At 41.8% G+C, this 16,666-nt stretch overlaps 1 non-coding gene across 1 annotated transcript; it reads left to right on the top strand.

The window, feature by feature from the left end:
* The first annotated feature begins 16,347 nt into the window (after positions 1-16,347).
* Positions 16,348-16,457, top strand: LOC125147111 (U6 spliceosomal RNA). The gene has a single exon (XR_007145013.1). It is a non-coding gene; the product is annotated as a U6 spliceosomal RNA (small nuclear RNA).
* The last annotated feature ends 209 nt before the right edge of the window (positions 16,458-16,666 follow it).

The raw sequence follows: 16,666 nt of genomic DNA, 5'->3' as shown, positions 1-16,666 counted from the left end.
ATTGCAGCGTTATTTACAATAGCCAAAATAGAAAAGCAACCCAAGTGTCATTATCAATTGATAATTGAATAAAGAAGATGTAATATATATATATATATATATCAGCCATATATATATAATATATATTTTATATATATATCAGCCTTATATAATATATATATATATATAACTCAGCCATAAAAAAGAATGAAATCTTGCCATTTGCAACAGCATGGACAGATCCAGAGGGTACAATGCTAAGTGAAATAAATCAGACAGAGAAAGCCAAATACCATACGATTTCACTCATGTGTGGAATTTAGAAAAGAAAACAAAGAAAGAAAAAAAATAGACAAACAAAACAACAGACTCTTTAGAAAACAAACCAGAGGAGAGGTGGGTGAGGGGATGGGCAAAACAGGTGATGGGGATTAAAGAGTATGTTTATCACGACGAGCACTGAGAAATGTACAGAACAGGTGAATCACTATACTGTACACTTGAACCTAATATAACACTGTATATTAACTACACTGGAATGTAAACAAGTAAACAAATAAAGTTATGCTAAAAACAAAAAATAAATACATTGTATATCAGCTTTTATTCCTAAAATGGGCACAAGAAATGCCTGATCAAGTTTTGTTTTGTTTTTTTTTGTTATTTTTTGAGACAGAGAGAGGGAGAGACAATGCACACACACTCGCACAAGAGAGAGCAGGGGAGGGGCAGAAAGATGGGAGAGAGAGAATCCCAAGCAGTCTCCATGTCCAGTGTGGGGCCCACTGTGTGGCTGGATCCCATGAACTGTGAGATCATGACCTGAGCCAAAATCAAGAGTCAGATGTTCAACTGACTGAGCCACCCAGGCATCCCTCCTGATCAAGTTTTTAATGATGAGTTGTTCAAATTCCAGAGACTTGAGACTGATGAGAAACTTTACTACCACAAATGGGTGATAAATTTAAAACCATTGTTTACACTACATATTTTACAACCCTTCCAAATTTTGGAATTTTCCGAAACTCCAAAATGTATATTAGTTGAAACGACATTGAGAGAATTGATCAGCATTTTCTTTTCTTTTGTAGACAAATGTTATAACTCTTGATAATAACGCCAGAGTGCTTCATTTCCAACCCAACTTTTCCCCACGTCAAGTATTCATACTAATGGTAAAGATAATTTGCAAAGAGGCTCATGCATTGTAAGAGCAGCCACACTGTCGCTAGCTCGGGCCTATAAAAGGGTACATCTACTGTACTTCAGTGAAAGCATCTAACATGCAGAAAAACAGCTACAAGAGGTCTACCAGAAGCTCTCACCAGGTCTCCCCCTACTATGAACCTTGATGATAAATGCACAGGTTGCATCCCCTGCTCCTGAGCTCAACCTGGAAGAAGAGTGATCTCCAGCAGCATCAGAGGCCATGGGTCCACAATGGACAGTCACACACCCTACCCATCAGCTCGCTGCTGAAGTTCATGCCCAAGTGTAGAGCATGAAGGCCAAGCCCAGGGAGAGTACCTGATTCCATTCTGCTTAAGTCCCAGACAAGATTATCCGTATCCAGTAACTACCAGTCAAGGAGCCTGGTTACCTCAGGTCATGCCAGGTTTTCCTGAAGACCAAAGGTTAAAAGGTGCCTCTAACCCACTGGCAAGACACAGGTTGGGAAGCATCATTCTGTCTTAGTTTTGATTCCTACATGGGCATCAAGCCTTAGGGCCTAGCCAGGCCCTAAAAGGGACAGGGGAATCTTTTCTTTTTGTTGTATTTTTTTTTTAAGTAGGATCCACACTTGGTGTGAAATCTAACACAGGGCTTGAACTCACAACCCTGAGACCAAGACCTGAGTTGAGATCAAGAGTCAGATGCTTCATGGACTGAGCCACCCAGGCGACCCCCACAGGGAGTCTTTTAAACACTGCAGGGGTGCTTGGGTGGCTCAGTCAGTTAAGTGCCTGACTTCAGCTCAGATCATGATCTCACGGTTCATGGGTTCGAGCCCCATATCGGGCTCTGTGCTGACAGCTCGGAGCCTGGAGACCGCTTCAGATTCTATTGTCTCCCTCTCTCTCTGCCCCTCCCCTGCTCGTGCTCTGTGTCTTTCTCAAAAATAAATAAGCATTAAAAAATTTTTTTAAATACATAAATAATGAACACTGCAGCAGAATCTTATGACCTGAGTCCTAAGGGATGTGTTCTCCACCTGTTAAAGGAAGTCAGAAAGGTGTCTTCCTTTGAAGACAAAACTTGGCTTCCAAGCTCATTGTCTTGCTGCTAAATTCTATGTTGAGTTTCATAAGCTCAATATTAACACTTGCTTTTCATTTCCACCTTGAACTTTAAGAATGCAAACGTCTCTGCTCCCAACAAAGTTGTAGGCCTTGGCTGACTGCAGAGAAAGCCAAGAGCATGGAAATAAAAATGGAGAAGCTCATCACTATTTTTCAGTGAACCCTGCTACATGGGCATTAAATGTACCTCAGCCCATCTCTACCCTCGCCTCTCCTTGCTCTTCTCTGCACAGGAACGTTGCCAAACTAGACAACGTGGCACTTCTTGAACAGGTGTCGAGCAATCCTCCTTTGCTCATGTTACTCATTCTGCCTGGGAAGCCCCTCCCTTCCAGTCGCCAACCAAAAACAAAACAAAACAAAACAAAACAAAAGTAAACATCTATCCTTTTCCATCAATATCCATCCTTTCCCGGGTCTCTCACCCTATTTGCTCCATGCTACACTCGCGCGTCCTTAGCCTCAGCCCTCCGCATTTTCCACATCCTCCTGCATGTATCCAACTTCACCTTGTGCTGGCTGATTGTGCAAGTTCTTTCCATCATCCTGGCTGGTGGGCTCCTTGACAGTGGCGAGGAGGTCCTGTTTCCCTTTGTGTCTACTCTGTACTTATAGGCTCAAGTTTGAAATGATTAGGGCAGCAGTATCAGTTAGAAGTAGGTTTAGCTCTACTTAAAAATATTAGGAGCGCCTGGGTGGCTCAGTCAGCTAAGCCTCCGACTCTTGATTTCAGCTCAGATCATGATCTCACGGTTGGTGAGATGCAACCCCACATCAGGCTCTGTGCTGACAACGTGGAACCTGCTTGGGGTTCTCTCACTCTCGCTCTTGCTCTCTCTGCCCCTCTTCCATTTACACCTCTCTCTCTCTTTCTCTCTCTCTCTCTTTCAAAATAATAAAATTTGAGAAAAAAATACTAGGAGCTTAAATACATAGGGAGGATTCTCTTACAGCAGACGATCCAAGCATAGGGCTGTTTGTCTCAGGGTAGGCAGCCCAGGGCATGAAGTTACCGGGGACCCAGGCTCCTCTTTATTTCCTGTCCTGCCATCCTCAGAATCTGACGTACATGCTCAAGGACGTGTCACACAGCTGTTCCAGTTGTCATATATGAATTATAGTCAGCCAGAAAGGGAGAACGGGAAAAAGAGCAAAAAATAGTACACTTATATCTCCAAAAATAAAACCTCAAAAAATGGGGACAACAAGCTACACACACCTACACACACAATATACCTGACAGATAAAGAAGTCACAATTCATGCCCGTTATTTCAGGGAGTGAAGGGATATGAGGGAGCCTGTCACAGGCAACCCGGAGAACAAAGGATTCAAATTACTGGCTTTGGTGCTTCCACGTCCAGATATAAAGCACAAATATGGCTACTTGCAGAGATCTTTTTTCACCCATGACGGGGGCTCTCTCAGCTGCACCAGCAGTCGGAAGGAACGCAAGAGTGCCAGAGACTAGCGAGTGGCCCTGAAAACTACCTCTGCCCTCTTCAGCTGAAAGGATCCACCGTTATGTTTGGGGATGTGTGATCATTCAAGAGCTGAACTTTGCTTCCTAAATGAAATGCTAGAATTCATCCAGACTCTGCAGTGGTGGAGCAGACATGGGGACCAGATAGAGGGAGCTAGAGACAGTCCCCACTGAGTTCTCATGACCCAATGTGGCTTCAAAGAGCATCACAAGTCTCCTTGACCTGACCCTATGGAGGCTCCGTGTAGCAGAGAAAGCCCAAGAACCTAAAGAAGTCTTGAGGTCAGTCAGATTAAAGAAGCAGGGAACATCTTCTAGAACTTGCACTTGAAGCCATTTGAGAAAGCCAGTATTTCATGGATGCTAGCAAGGATGGAAGCTGATGACTAAAACAGGCAGGAATAAGCCATTGTGACTGAGATAGACAGATGCCAGTATGGGCCAATGACCCAAGAATAAGATGCCTCTTTCCCTCCATACAAGAAGTAAGACGACTCAGAATTAACTAAATGGGGCTCAAGTTCAATGTTAAATTCCATTAAAAAAAAATAAAGCTAGAGGCAGCTGGGTGGCTCAATCCATTGAGTAACCAACTCTTGATTTCTGCTCAGGTCATTATCTCGCAGTCTGTGGGTCAGAGCCCCACATCGGGCTCCATGCTGACGGTGCAGAGCTTCCTTGGGATTCTCTCTCCCCCCTTCTCTCTGCCTCTCTCTCTCTCTCTCACCCTCAAAATAAATAAATAAACTTAAAAAATAAAGTTATATGTTAGATAAACGGTATCATTAAAAACTACACCCAGGCCATCAGTGATGAAAGTAGCTGCCTGATCTTTCTGAGGAAAGACTTGAGGAGATGGTGGGGTAGCTGAGCTAAGAAGGCTTCACAAAGTAGTATCAGACCCAAGTATAAGGACCAACTAAAAACTTACCTTGCTGACAAGGTGGTCATAGGAAAATGTTCTTGGCAGAGGTTCCTTGTATGTAGAAGTGGTGGCGTCTCCAAGATGAAGGGAAGAGCCCCTGTGGGAGACAGACTTAGATCGTTCCCACCCTTCTCCTTCCATGGGTTTTGGCTATACACGCTTTGGATCCGACTGTGTTGCATTATTATTCTTCTTTTAAATCAAAAGTACTTGATGGAATTAAAAATTTAGGGGCACCTGGCTGGTTCAGTCAGTTGAGCATCTGACTTCAGATCAGGACATGATCTTATGGTTCGCAGGTTAGAGCCCTGCATCAGGTTCTGTGCTGTCAGCACAGAGCCCACTTTGGATCCCCTGTCCCCCTCTCTCTCGACCCCTCCCCTCCTCATGTTCTCTCTCTCTCAAAAATAAATAAATATTTTTTAAAAATTTAAAGAGAGTGCCTTGGATACCAGCTAGAGAAAGTTAAGTATATCTGTTTATGGATTCCATTTGGATGTTCATCTCTTCCTAAACTGGGGGAAAGAAACATGATCAAACAGGATGCATTAGCCCCAGCTACCCAATTCTTTTTTAATGCTTTATTTTGTTTCAAGAGACAGAGAGAGAGTGCGCAAGCAGGGGAGGGGCAGAAGGAAAGAGAGAATCCCAAGCAGGCTCCACCCTGCCAGTGCAGAGCCTGATGCAGGGCTCAAACCCACAAACCATGAGATCATGACCTGAGCCAAAGTCAGACACCCAACTGACTGAGCCACCCAGGTGCCCAAAGCTATCTTTACAATAATGCCAGAATATTATTTGCCTTTTTTTTTACTCTCCTTAGTCAAGTGTGCAGTTTTCTAAAGAATATGTGCAGAGCAGAAATGAGAATCCAGCTGTCTTCTGTTTAAGCTGAGCACTTAAACAATTTGCAAAAATATAAAACAATGCTACTCTTCTCACTAAATTGTTTGCTTATTTTGGAAATTTTAGCTTTTTTTTATAAACATGTGTTTGTATTAAAATGCGATGTGTTTATTATAGTTATTTTTAACGAATTAATAACTACTTCTTAAATTTCTGTTGTAATTTCTAACATAGTAAACATCAATTGATATAACCAACACAAACAAATGCTCTTTGGAGGTCTCCATAATGTTTAAGGTCATGTAGAGGGCTTTTGAAAGCAAAGAATTTGAGAGCCCCTGCTCTGGTGAATCAAACCTGAAAGAGTCTGAATGTAAGGACATCCTGAGCAGTAGAAGACAAAAATAAGGCATGAAACAACTAGAGAAGTACTGAGTCTATGTACTGATCTATAGAGACTCTCTGCCCCTTACCTCCATTCAGTGCCCAGATATCTAGGATTAAATCACCCCATTTCAGACAGGGAGGTACAATTCTTTTCTGGGGAAACCAACCAAGTAAAGGGGAAAGTCTGACATTTGAGAGTCCCCTAATAAATAACTCTGTGCCCCCAGGATCATCCTACAGTGAAGCCACTAACAGACAGGCCCTGCCCGCACATAGAGCCTACACCAGCTTGTTAATGCCTCACATAAAGAAGAATGGACAATGTGTAGAAAGCTTCTAATGTGAGAGAAAATATCAAAACAGGCAAACAAGACAAGAGAAAGGCCATGGAGCAAAAGAAAAACTTGAAACACAAAATACTCATTGACATCCTAAGAGATGACTTCAAGAAACAAGGAAGGATTGCTTAAAAAAAAAAAAAAAAAAAAAAAAAACAGAGAACTTGGAAATTTAAAACAAAATTGTGGGGCACCTGGTTGAGTGGCTCAGTTGGTTGAGTGACTCATGATCTCACAATTCAGGTCATGATCTCACAATTCGTGAGATCAAGCCCCAAGTCAGGCCTGGGGCTCTGCTCTGACAGTACAGATCCTGCTTGGGATTATCTCTCTCCCTCTCTCTGCCCCTCCCCTGTTCACACGTGCTCTCTTTCTCTCTCTCTCTCAAAATAAATAAATGAACATTAAAAAAAAAAATTGTAAAAGATCAGTGAAGGGTTAGAAAATAAAGTTGAGAAAATGCCCTAGAAAATACAGCAAAGACATAAAAACATGGGAACCAGGAGAGGAAAGGCAGTTGGAGGTTTAGAAGGTGCAGTGTCTGACTTTAAAAAACAAAACAAAACAAAACAAAACAAAACAGAAAATAAAAGAGAGGAAATTATTAAAGAAATAATTCAAAAAATTTTCCCAGAGCTAAATGACAGATAGAATGGGCTCACACAAATATAAGCCACCAAAGAGGGAAAATGTCAGAAACAAAGGATAAGAAATCAAGATGCCATCATCACTTCCCAGGATGACAAATGAATAATGCCTTCTAAATACTAAGGGGAACATTATTCAGCCATAAAACAAAGAAAATCCTGCCATTTTTGACAATATGGATGGATCTTAAGGGCATCATGCTATGTGAATTAAGTCAGACAGCAAAAGACAAATACTATATGAACTCACATATTCTTGGAATCTGATAACAAAGCCAAAAAAAGCCAAATTTATGCAAAAAAAAAAAAAAAACAGTTTCTGAATGCTAATTGATGAAGACCAACAAGACTAAAATACAGGTGTTCTATCTGTAAGAATAAATTACCAAAGGGGTCCCTGGAAGGCTCAGTCTGTTGATAATCCAACTCTCGATTTTGGCTCAGGTCATGATCCCAGGGTCGTGGGATCGATCCCCATGTCGGGCTCTGTGCTGAGTGTGGAGCCTGCTTAAGGTTCTCTCTCTCCCCTGCCCCTCTCCTGTTCACATGCACTCTCTCTCTAAAATAAAATTTTATTTTATTTGTTTTTTAATTTTTTTTAACGTTTATTTATTTTTGAGACAGAGACAGAGCATGAATGGGGGGAGGGTCAGAGAGAGGGAGACACAGAATCTGAAACAGGCTCCAGGCTCTGAGCTGTCAGCACAGAGCCCGACGCGGGGCTCGAACTCACAGACCGTGAGATCATGACCTGAGCCGAAGTCGGCCACTCAACCGACTGAGCCACCCAGGTGCCCCTCTAAAATAAAATTTTAAAAAATTACAATGAACCAGAACCCCTAATCATTAAAACTTAGCTTTGAGGCAGAATCAAACACGCAAGAACATCAGCACATATCTAGATATATGTACACTTTACACTGGCCTAAACCAATCAATTCTTGGTATCGTGCTGTCCATAGCCATGGGTTCAGCCAGTGGCCCTCTCACTGCAGTGAAGTGTCAGGAGACAGAGGCAATATGGTTGTGAAGACAGAAGATCCGTAGCTGCCCCCAAGGGCAGAGGTTGTCTGAGAATAGAGCCCAAGTGGAGGGGACAGAACTGCCAGAGGAAAAGAAATTCCACCCCACTTTCATTTTTCGATCGCCTAATGAAGACATTGTGCCTTCTACCAGGATCTCAGTCAAGCATCTATCCACCAGTTTTCGGGAGGTCAGACGGACTTTTTTTTTTTTTTTTGTCACAACTGAAAAAGTCCTAAATGATACAAAAATAAAAGATATTTGAGGCAGAGGCTCTTTCACGTTGGCAATGGCCTGCCAGACTGTGACTCCAGCCCAGCCTCCCACAATAGAGACACTTGAACCTGAAAGCACAAAGCTGCCCTCTGGCTGTGATGCATTTATGGCAAGAAGCCTGCATTTATCAACCTTATCCCTCATTTTAACATCTGCTCTGCTGCTGTAGCAGCATTAAGTAATATATTAGTTTCCTACAGCTTCCATGACAAATCCCCAAAAACTGGGTGGCTTCAAACAATGGAAATGTATTCTCTCATAGATCTGGAGGCCAGAAGTCCAAAATCAAGATGCTGGCAGGGTCACCTTCCCTCCAGAGCTCTAGGGAAGATTTTATTCCTTGCCTCTTCCAATTTCTGGTGAATATTGGCATTTCTGGATTTGTGGGTACAAGCCTCTGCGGTCAAGTGGCTTCACAAAGTTTTTAAAGACTCCCCAAGCCACTAGCTTCCTTTTTATTGTTATTTATTATTTTATTTATTTATTTTGTATTTTTTATATATTTTTTTAATATCTTTTTTTGAGAGAGAGAGAGAGACAGAGTGAATTGGGGAGGGTCAGAGAGAGAAGGAGACACAGAATCTGAAGCAGGCTCCAGGCTCTGAGCTATCAGCACAGAACCCAACATGGGGATCGAACCTATGAACCATGAGATCATGGCCTGAGCCATGAGCAAACTGAGTCAGTTGCTTAACCAACTGAGCCACCCAGACACCCCTATTGTTATTTTTTAAGTAGGCCCCCATGCCCAGTGTGGAGTCCAATGTGGTACTTGAACTCATGACCCTGAGATCAAGACCTGAGCTGAGACTGAGTCAGACCCTGAGGTGCCTGGGTGGCTCAGTCGATTAAGTAAGTGTCTGACTCTTGATTTCACCTCAGGTCGTGATCTCATGACTTGTGGTTTCAAGCCCCATGTCGGGTTCTGTGCTGACAGCTCAGAGACTGCTTGGGATTCTTTCTCTCCCTCTCTCTCTGCCCCTCTCTGCTTGCTTCCTCTCTCTTTCTCTCTCAAAAAATAAACAAATAAACTGTAAAAATTTTATTAAAAACAAAACAAAACAAAACAAAAAAAGTTGGCTGCTTAACCATCTGAGCCACCCAGGTGCCCCAGGAGCCAAAACTCTCCTAACAGTTCTTTGTTTCTGTAGATTTTCACTAATCTTCAAGTTCAAAACTCTCCAGTCTACTTTTTCTGTTTGTTTATTAGAACTCTTAAATTTTCTCTTGTGATTTTTCATATTAAAATGAAGTCATTTAACAAAAGTAAAACAAAAGAATATCTTTTTGGCTATTTGGTTATGTTTTCCCTTGTGACTGTGTTTCTAGGAACCTAGAAACAGCTTTCACCCTAGAGACCCACAAATATGCCAGTCTCTGCCTCAAGTAGGCACATCTCTGCCAAAGGCAAAGGCAAGTTGCTTTGGATTTAATTCCTTTGAGTAAAGCTTTGTACCCATTTGAATTACATATCATTTTCAAAGAATTGCTCTAAATTCTAAAAGGAATTTAAACATTTAAATTCCTAAAAGGAATGATTAAACATTTAGTCTATAAAATATTAAACCCAGAGAAGAAAAGCAAGGGATAGAATTTTGAAGGCATCTTAATATGAGTGTGGAAAAGAGATACTCCTATTCCTTCTATTTCAAGAGAGATGGTTTGGAATGCTTTGGAATGAGGTCTCTGATCTTTGCATTGATTTACTTTTTTAATTTTTTTTAATGTTTATTTATTTCTCTGAGCGAGAGAGAGAGAGAGAGAGTGGGAGAGGGGCAGAGAGAGAGGGAGACACAGAATCTGAAGCAGGCTCCAGGCTCCGAGCTGTCAGCCCAGAGCCCGACACGGGGCTCAAACTCACGAACTATGAGATCATGACATGAGCTGAAGTCGGACGCTTAACCGACTGAGCCACCCAGGAGCCCCAAGGTCTCTGATCTTTTTTTTTTTTTAATGTTTTTATTTATTTTTGAGACAGAGAGAGACAGAGCATGAGCAGGGAAGGGGCAGAGAGAGAGGGAGACACAGAATCTGAAGCAGGTTCCAGGCTCTGAGCTGTCAGCACAGAGCCCGACGCAGGGCACGAACTCAAGAACTATGAGATCATGACCTGAGCTGAAGTTGAACGCTTGACCGACTGAGCCACCCAGGAGCCCCAAAGTCTCTGATCTTTGAGAGAATCTTAGGGCACAGCATTGGTCCTGAGACTGGGTGCATTCAGGAAGATACCTAGTCTCTTTTTACAGGAGAAATTTACCTTCTGTACATGTTACATGTACCTTCTGTTACATGTGAGCCACACATGTAGTTAAACTAGCTCTTACATACTGAAACCATCACCTATCTTCCCATTCTCCTTATTCATATTTTTTTTTTTTTTTAGAGAGAGAGAGTGCATGAGCTGGGGAGAAAGGGAGGAGAAAAAGAGAGAGAGACAGAGACAGAGAGAATCTTAAGCAGACTCCCTGCTTAGCACTGAGTCCAACAAGAGGCTCAATCCCATGACCCTGGGATCATGACCTGAACTGAAATCAAGAATCAGATGCTTAACCAACTGAGCCACCCAGGCGCCCTCTTTATTAATTTTTGAATTAAATTTGCCATCATTCTAATCAAATATTTTAGGTAAAGTATTTCCCAGGGCGCCTGGGTGGCTCAGTCGGTTAAGCACCTGACTCTTGACTTCAGCTCAGGTCATGATCTCATGGTTCGTGAAGTGGAGCCCAGCATCAGGCTCTGCCCTGACAGCACAGAGCCTGCTTGAGCTTCTCTCTCTCTCTCTCTCTCTCTATGCCCTTCCCTGACTCGCACTCTTTTTCTCTCTCAAAATAAAATAAACTTTATATTTCTCTCCACTCACATTTTACTCCACTCTCCAGTTCATCTCCACTCACACTGAATCTTAAAGTTCTCAGCAAGGATATAACCAAAAGTTGTTGCATTATCCAAAATCCCAGATCACAGTTTATATTTACCAAAAGAAGGATTTTAGCTTTTTTTTTTTTTTTTTTTTTTTTTTTTAGGCTGCATGGTTATCTGATATCCAGGAGAAACCAGCCTCCCTTTCTTTTTTTTTTTTTTATTTTATTTTTTTAATTTACATCCAAATTAGTTAGCATATAGTGAAACAATGATTTCATGAGTAGATTCCTTAGTGCCCCTTACCCATTTAGCCCATCCCCGCTCCCACAACCCCTCCAGTAACCCTGTTTGTTCTCCATATTTAAGAGTCTCTTATGCTTTGTCCTCCTCCCTGTTTTTATATTATTTTTGCTTCCCGTCCCTTATGTTCATCTGTTTTGTCTCTTAAAGTCCTCCTATGACTGAAGTCATATGATATTTGTCTTTCTCTGACTGACTAATTTCACTTAGCATAATACACTCTAGTTCCATCCATGTAATTGCAAATGTCAATCTTTCATTCTTTTTGATTGCCGAGTAATACTCCATTGGATGGATATATATATATATATATATATATATATATATATCTCACATCTTCTTTATCCATTCATCCATAAATGGACATTTGGGCTCTTACCATACTTTGGCTATTGTTGATAGTGCTGCTGTAAACATTGGGGTGCATGTGTCCCTTCGAAACAGCACACTTATATCCCTTGGATAAATACCTAGTAGTGAAATTGCTGGGTCGTAAGGTAGTTCTGTTTTTAGTTTTTTGAGGAACCTCCATACTGTTTTCCAGAGTGGCTGCACCAGTTTGCATTCCCACCAGCAATGCAAAAGAGATCCTCTTTCTCTGCATCCTCACCAACATCTGTTGTAGCCTGAATGGCTGATGTTAGCTATTCTGACAGGTGTGAGGTGGTATCTCATGGTGGTTTTGATTTGTATTTCCCTGATGATGAGTGACATGGAGGATTTTTTCATGTGTTGGTTTGCCATCCGGATGTCTTCTTTGGAGAAGTGTCTGTTCATGTCTTTTGCCCATTTCTTCACTGGATTATTTGTTTTGTGGGTGTTGGGTTTGATAAGTTCTTTATAGATTTTGGATACTAACCCTTTATCTGATATGTCATTTGCAAATATCATCTCCCATTCTGTTGGTTGCCTTTTCATTTTGCTGTTTCCTTCACTATGCAGAAGCTTTTTATTTTGATGAGGACCCAGTAGTTCATTTTTGCTTTGGTTTCCCTTGCCTTCAGAGACATGTTGAGTAAGAAGTTGTGAGGCCAAGATCAAAGAGGTTTTTGCCTGCTTTCTCCTCAAGGATGTTGATGGCTTCCTGTCTTACATTGAGGTCTTTCATCCATTTTGAGTTTATTTTTGTGTATGGTGTAAGAAAGTGGTCTAGGTTCATTTTTCTGCATGTGGATGTCATTTTCCCAGCACCATTTGCTGAAGAGACCGTCTTTATTCCATTGAATATTCTTTCCTGCTTTGTCAAAGATTAGTTGGCCATACCTCTGTGCATCCATTTCTGCATTCTCTATTCTGTTCCATTGATCTGAGTGTCTGTTCTTGTGACAGTGCCATACTGTCTTGATGATTACAGCTTTGTAGTATAGCTTGAAGCCTGGGATTGTGATGCCTCCTGCTTTGGTTTTCTTTTTCAAGATTGTTTTAGCTATTCGGGGTCTTTTCTGGTTCCATACAAATTTTAGGATTATTTGTTCTAGTTCTGTGAAGAATGCCGGTGTTATTTTATATCTATTTTATATTACTAAGTGATTTCCCCACACAAGAAGTTTGACACCAGTAACAAGCTATTTCTCAACTGTTCATTTTAACACATATTTACTAGATTAATATCACTTTTACATCATATTTTAATATTTGCTGAAGACTTTAATAAATCCTTGGGGCACCTGGGGGGCTCAGTCAGTTAAGCATCCGACTTCAGCTCAGGTCATGATGTCATAGTTCATGAGTTCAAGCCCTGCCTCAGGCTCTGTGCTGACAGGTCGGAGCCTGGAGACTGCTTCAGATTCTGCATCTCCCTCTCTCTCTGACCCTCCTCTTCACAAACTCCGTCTCTCTCTCTCTCTCTCAAAAATAAATAAACATTAAAAAAAAGACTTTAATAAATCCAAAATACTATATTCTCTGTCTTCCAAAGTCATATAGCCATAGGATACAAGGGAACTCAGATCAAAGTCATCAATAGCCATAATTTATTGAGTGCCTACTTTATTTTTTTATAAAATTTTTAAAATGTTTATTTACCTATTTTGAGAGAGAGAGAGAGAGAGAGAGAGAGCAACAGAGGGGTAGAGAAAGAGAGGAAGAGAGAGAATCCCAAGCAGGCTCCGCACTTTCAGCACAGAGTCCAATTCAGGGCTCGATCTCACCAACCATAAGATCGTGACCTGAGCCAAAATTAAGAGTTGGACACTTAACCAACTAAGCCATCCAGATGCCCTTAAGTGCATTTTTCCATACAGTACATTTTTCCAGAAGTGAGATACCAAGAGGTCCAAAGGCACTCCCGAGTGAGAAAGATTTGCTTGGCTATGAGGGAAAACTAGCACTAGGATCAGAAGAGCCACTAAGCAAGAAAATCAGTAAGAGAGAAGGACCACAGACACAGAACTATAAGTCTCAGGGGGCAGATGTTCAGGTCATTGTCTTGCATCCACTCCTTCCTTTTCAGGTAACTGCACTCAGCTTCTGTTGGAAGATCCACTCTCAGTTGGCCGCCATTACGGATCCTTGACTGAGTGACTGAGTGGGCAGTTAGTCAGACAAGAGCCAGAGGCAAAGACGGTGACAAATAGGTGACACATTAGAAACCTGAGGGCACAACATCCTCACTTAGAGGATTTTAACATCCTGGCTTTACAGTTTCCAGCTCCCAGAGGCCACAGGTGCAGAACACAAGGTCTCCTCTTCAACCTCTGCCCCAGGGTAACCTATAGCTTCACTGGGATACATTTGCATTGTGGTTTCATCCCCCTCCTGGGGAAAGACGGCCATGACAGTTCTGGTAAGAATCTTGTGGGCTAAAAACTCCCCCTTCCAGCTTGTAGGAGGAGTCCTTCTGATGAAGCAACCTCAGTCACCACGACCCATAATCTATGCAAACATAAAAAGAAAAGACACCCCTAACCCAGAGCAGTTGACACCTCTGTGCCTGTCCACTCTCCCTCCTTGAGAGCGTACTCTCCTTAATAAACTGCTTTGTGCTGGCTTCCTTCCTTCTGGCTAGCTTTATTTGAGTGCTAATCCTCACATAAATCCTTCATGGGGAATCGAAGAACCGAGATCACTATTCAACAATGTAGACTAAACCAGAGGATGCAAAACTCCCAGGTCAGAGTCAAAATGCCTGGTCACTCACAGCAATGGCAGTTGCCAGAATATTTGCATTTTTTTGTGTCAATTCTCTGAGCCCCACTTCCCAAAGGGCAATGCAGAGAGATTCAGGGGACACCCACCTGCACACAGGGGAGTGTGTGAAAAATTGACATGACTGGAGCCATTTTAAAATGGAGCAGGTGCTGCAGAGAAACTGCCTTCTCCACCTTTGGACTGGGCAACAGGGCAGTTGTTTCAAGCAATTACTGGGAAAGGCAGTGGAAGAAAGGAAATCCTGATCACAAGACTGATAGTAAGAGACTTTCTGAGGACAGACTCAGTAGTCAGTCAATGTATAACCCAGAGTAACCTAGCCATTATCACACACACCCCTAGAAAGTTTTTTTCTTTCTTTTCTTCACCTCAGGTAGCTCCCTACTTTTCCTCATAAAAACCTCTTGCATTCACCCTACAAGCGGGACACTATTTGGATTCCTACCTGAATCTGTACTCCCTGAACTGCAATTCTTTTAACCCAAATAAAAGCACACTTGCCTCTCATTGTGCCTCTTTACTTTCAGGTTTACAGTTGTGTTGCAGGAACCCAGCCTTTTACAAGGACAGTAAGCATGCCTGCCCTGTGTTCCAGAGGGAGACGTTGTCTCTGTCTTCCAAGGCTGTTTGCTATACACACATCATTGAAAAGCTAGCCCAAAGCAAAGTCACTCAGTGCCTCTGTTCACAAGACAGGCAAAAACACAAGAGACGCGGGAAGAATTGTCTCACAATATTGTTTGTGTTTTTCTTTTTCTTTCTTTCCTTCTTCCCAGGAAGTATGCTGAGTGTACAACCACTCAATTAAAATTGACTAGTCATCTAGAGCTTGTTTCCTTAATTCTCCAATGAGGAGTAAGGACCAGAATATCCATATTAGGTGCTGTGCTTAACCACACCTCAGAAAAGCAGAGAAGTCTTGCTGGGAAATTTTGTCCCCAACAATCCCCAAACTTTAGCTCTTGGGAGAGGGCTTTGGGTTACACAGAGAGAGACAGCCTGCAGCCATGTTAAGAAATAATCTTGTTTTGGGGGGCACATGGATGGCTCAGTCGGTTAAATGTCTGACTCTTGATCTCCACTCAGGTCATGATCTCACAGTTCATGAGTTCGAGCCCTGCATCAGGCTCTGTGCTGACAGTGTGGAGTGCTTGGGATTCTCTCTCTCCCTCTCTCTCTGCTCCTTCTCTGCTTTCACTCTCTTTCCCTCTCAGAATACATAAACTTAAAAAAAAAATCATCGGGGCACCTGGGTGACTCAGTCAGTTAAGCGTCTGACTTGGGCTCAGGTCATGATCTCACAGTTCATGAGTTTGAGCCCCGCATCAGGCTCTGCACTGACAGCTCAGAGCCTAGAGCCTGCTTCAGATTCTGTCTCCCCTCTCTCTCTTCCCCTTCCCCTCATGCTCTCTGTCTCTCAAAACTGAATAACATTGTAAAAACCAATCTAAATACTGCATTGATTTTTTGATGCAATAAACGTGCATCAGTAATAAAAAAAAAACTGAATAATGTTAAAGAAAAAAGATTTTTTTTTTTAATCATCTTGGTTTTTTTTTTCCTGGGGTAGAGAGAACAGTATCTTCTGTGCCTCTGTAAATAGTCGATTTCATTTGCCAGGTCACTTTCAAATGATCTCAATTTAAAGATGAATATGCATCATGGAAATAAAAATGTTTTCCCTAATTTCTTTTGTCTGATAAAATAACAAAGAAAAATGCTTGTGCTTGGGAGAGGTGGTTTTATTACAAATAAGAGGACTTTTTCTTCTTAACAGAAAAACTGTGGGCAAAAACCGAGGGAGCCCATTACGTTGAAGAGATCATGCCAGTGTGCTCACTTCGGCAGTACATAATCTAAAATTGGAACGATGAAACACAGAAGATTAGCATGGCCTCTGTGCAAGGATAGTACATAAATTTATGAAGCATCCCACATTTTCATCGTACATCCCCGAAACTAAGATAACATGGTTAATTACAATGGAAAATAAATAAATAAATGATTTTTTTTAAAAGAGGGATCATGCCAACAGATTTTTTTTCAAAGATTCAGATAAATTCATGGATAAGAAAGGGAAAGCAACTTACAGGGAACACTTAGATATTTGAGGCCATTATACCTAGCCGTGAGATGGTCTCTACTGTGACA

Source organism: Prionailurus viverrinus, chromosome A1 (assembly GCF_022837055.1).
Source record: "Prionailurus viverrinus isolate Anna chromosome A1, UM_Priviv_1.0, whole genome shotgun sequence".
Taxonomy (NCBI): domain Eukaryota; kingdom Metazoa; phylum Chordata; class Mammalia; order Carnivora; family Felidae; genus Prionailurus; species Prionailurus viverrinus.
This window is presented reverse-complemented; position numbering and strand designations above follow the sequence as displayed.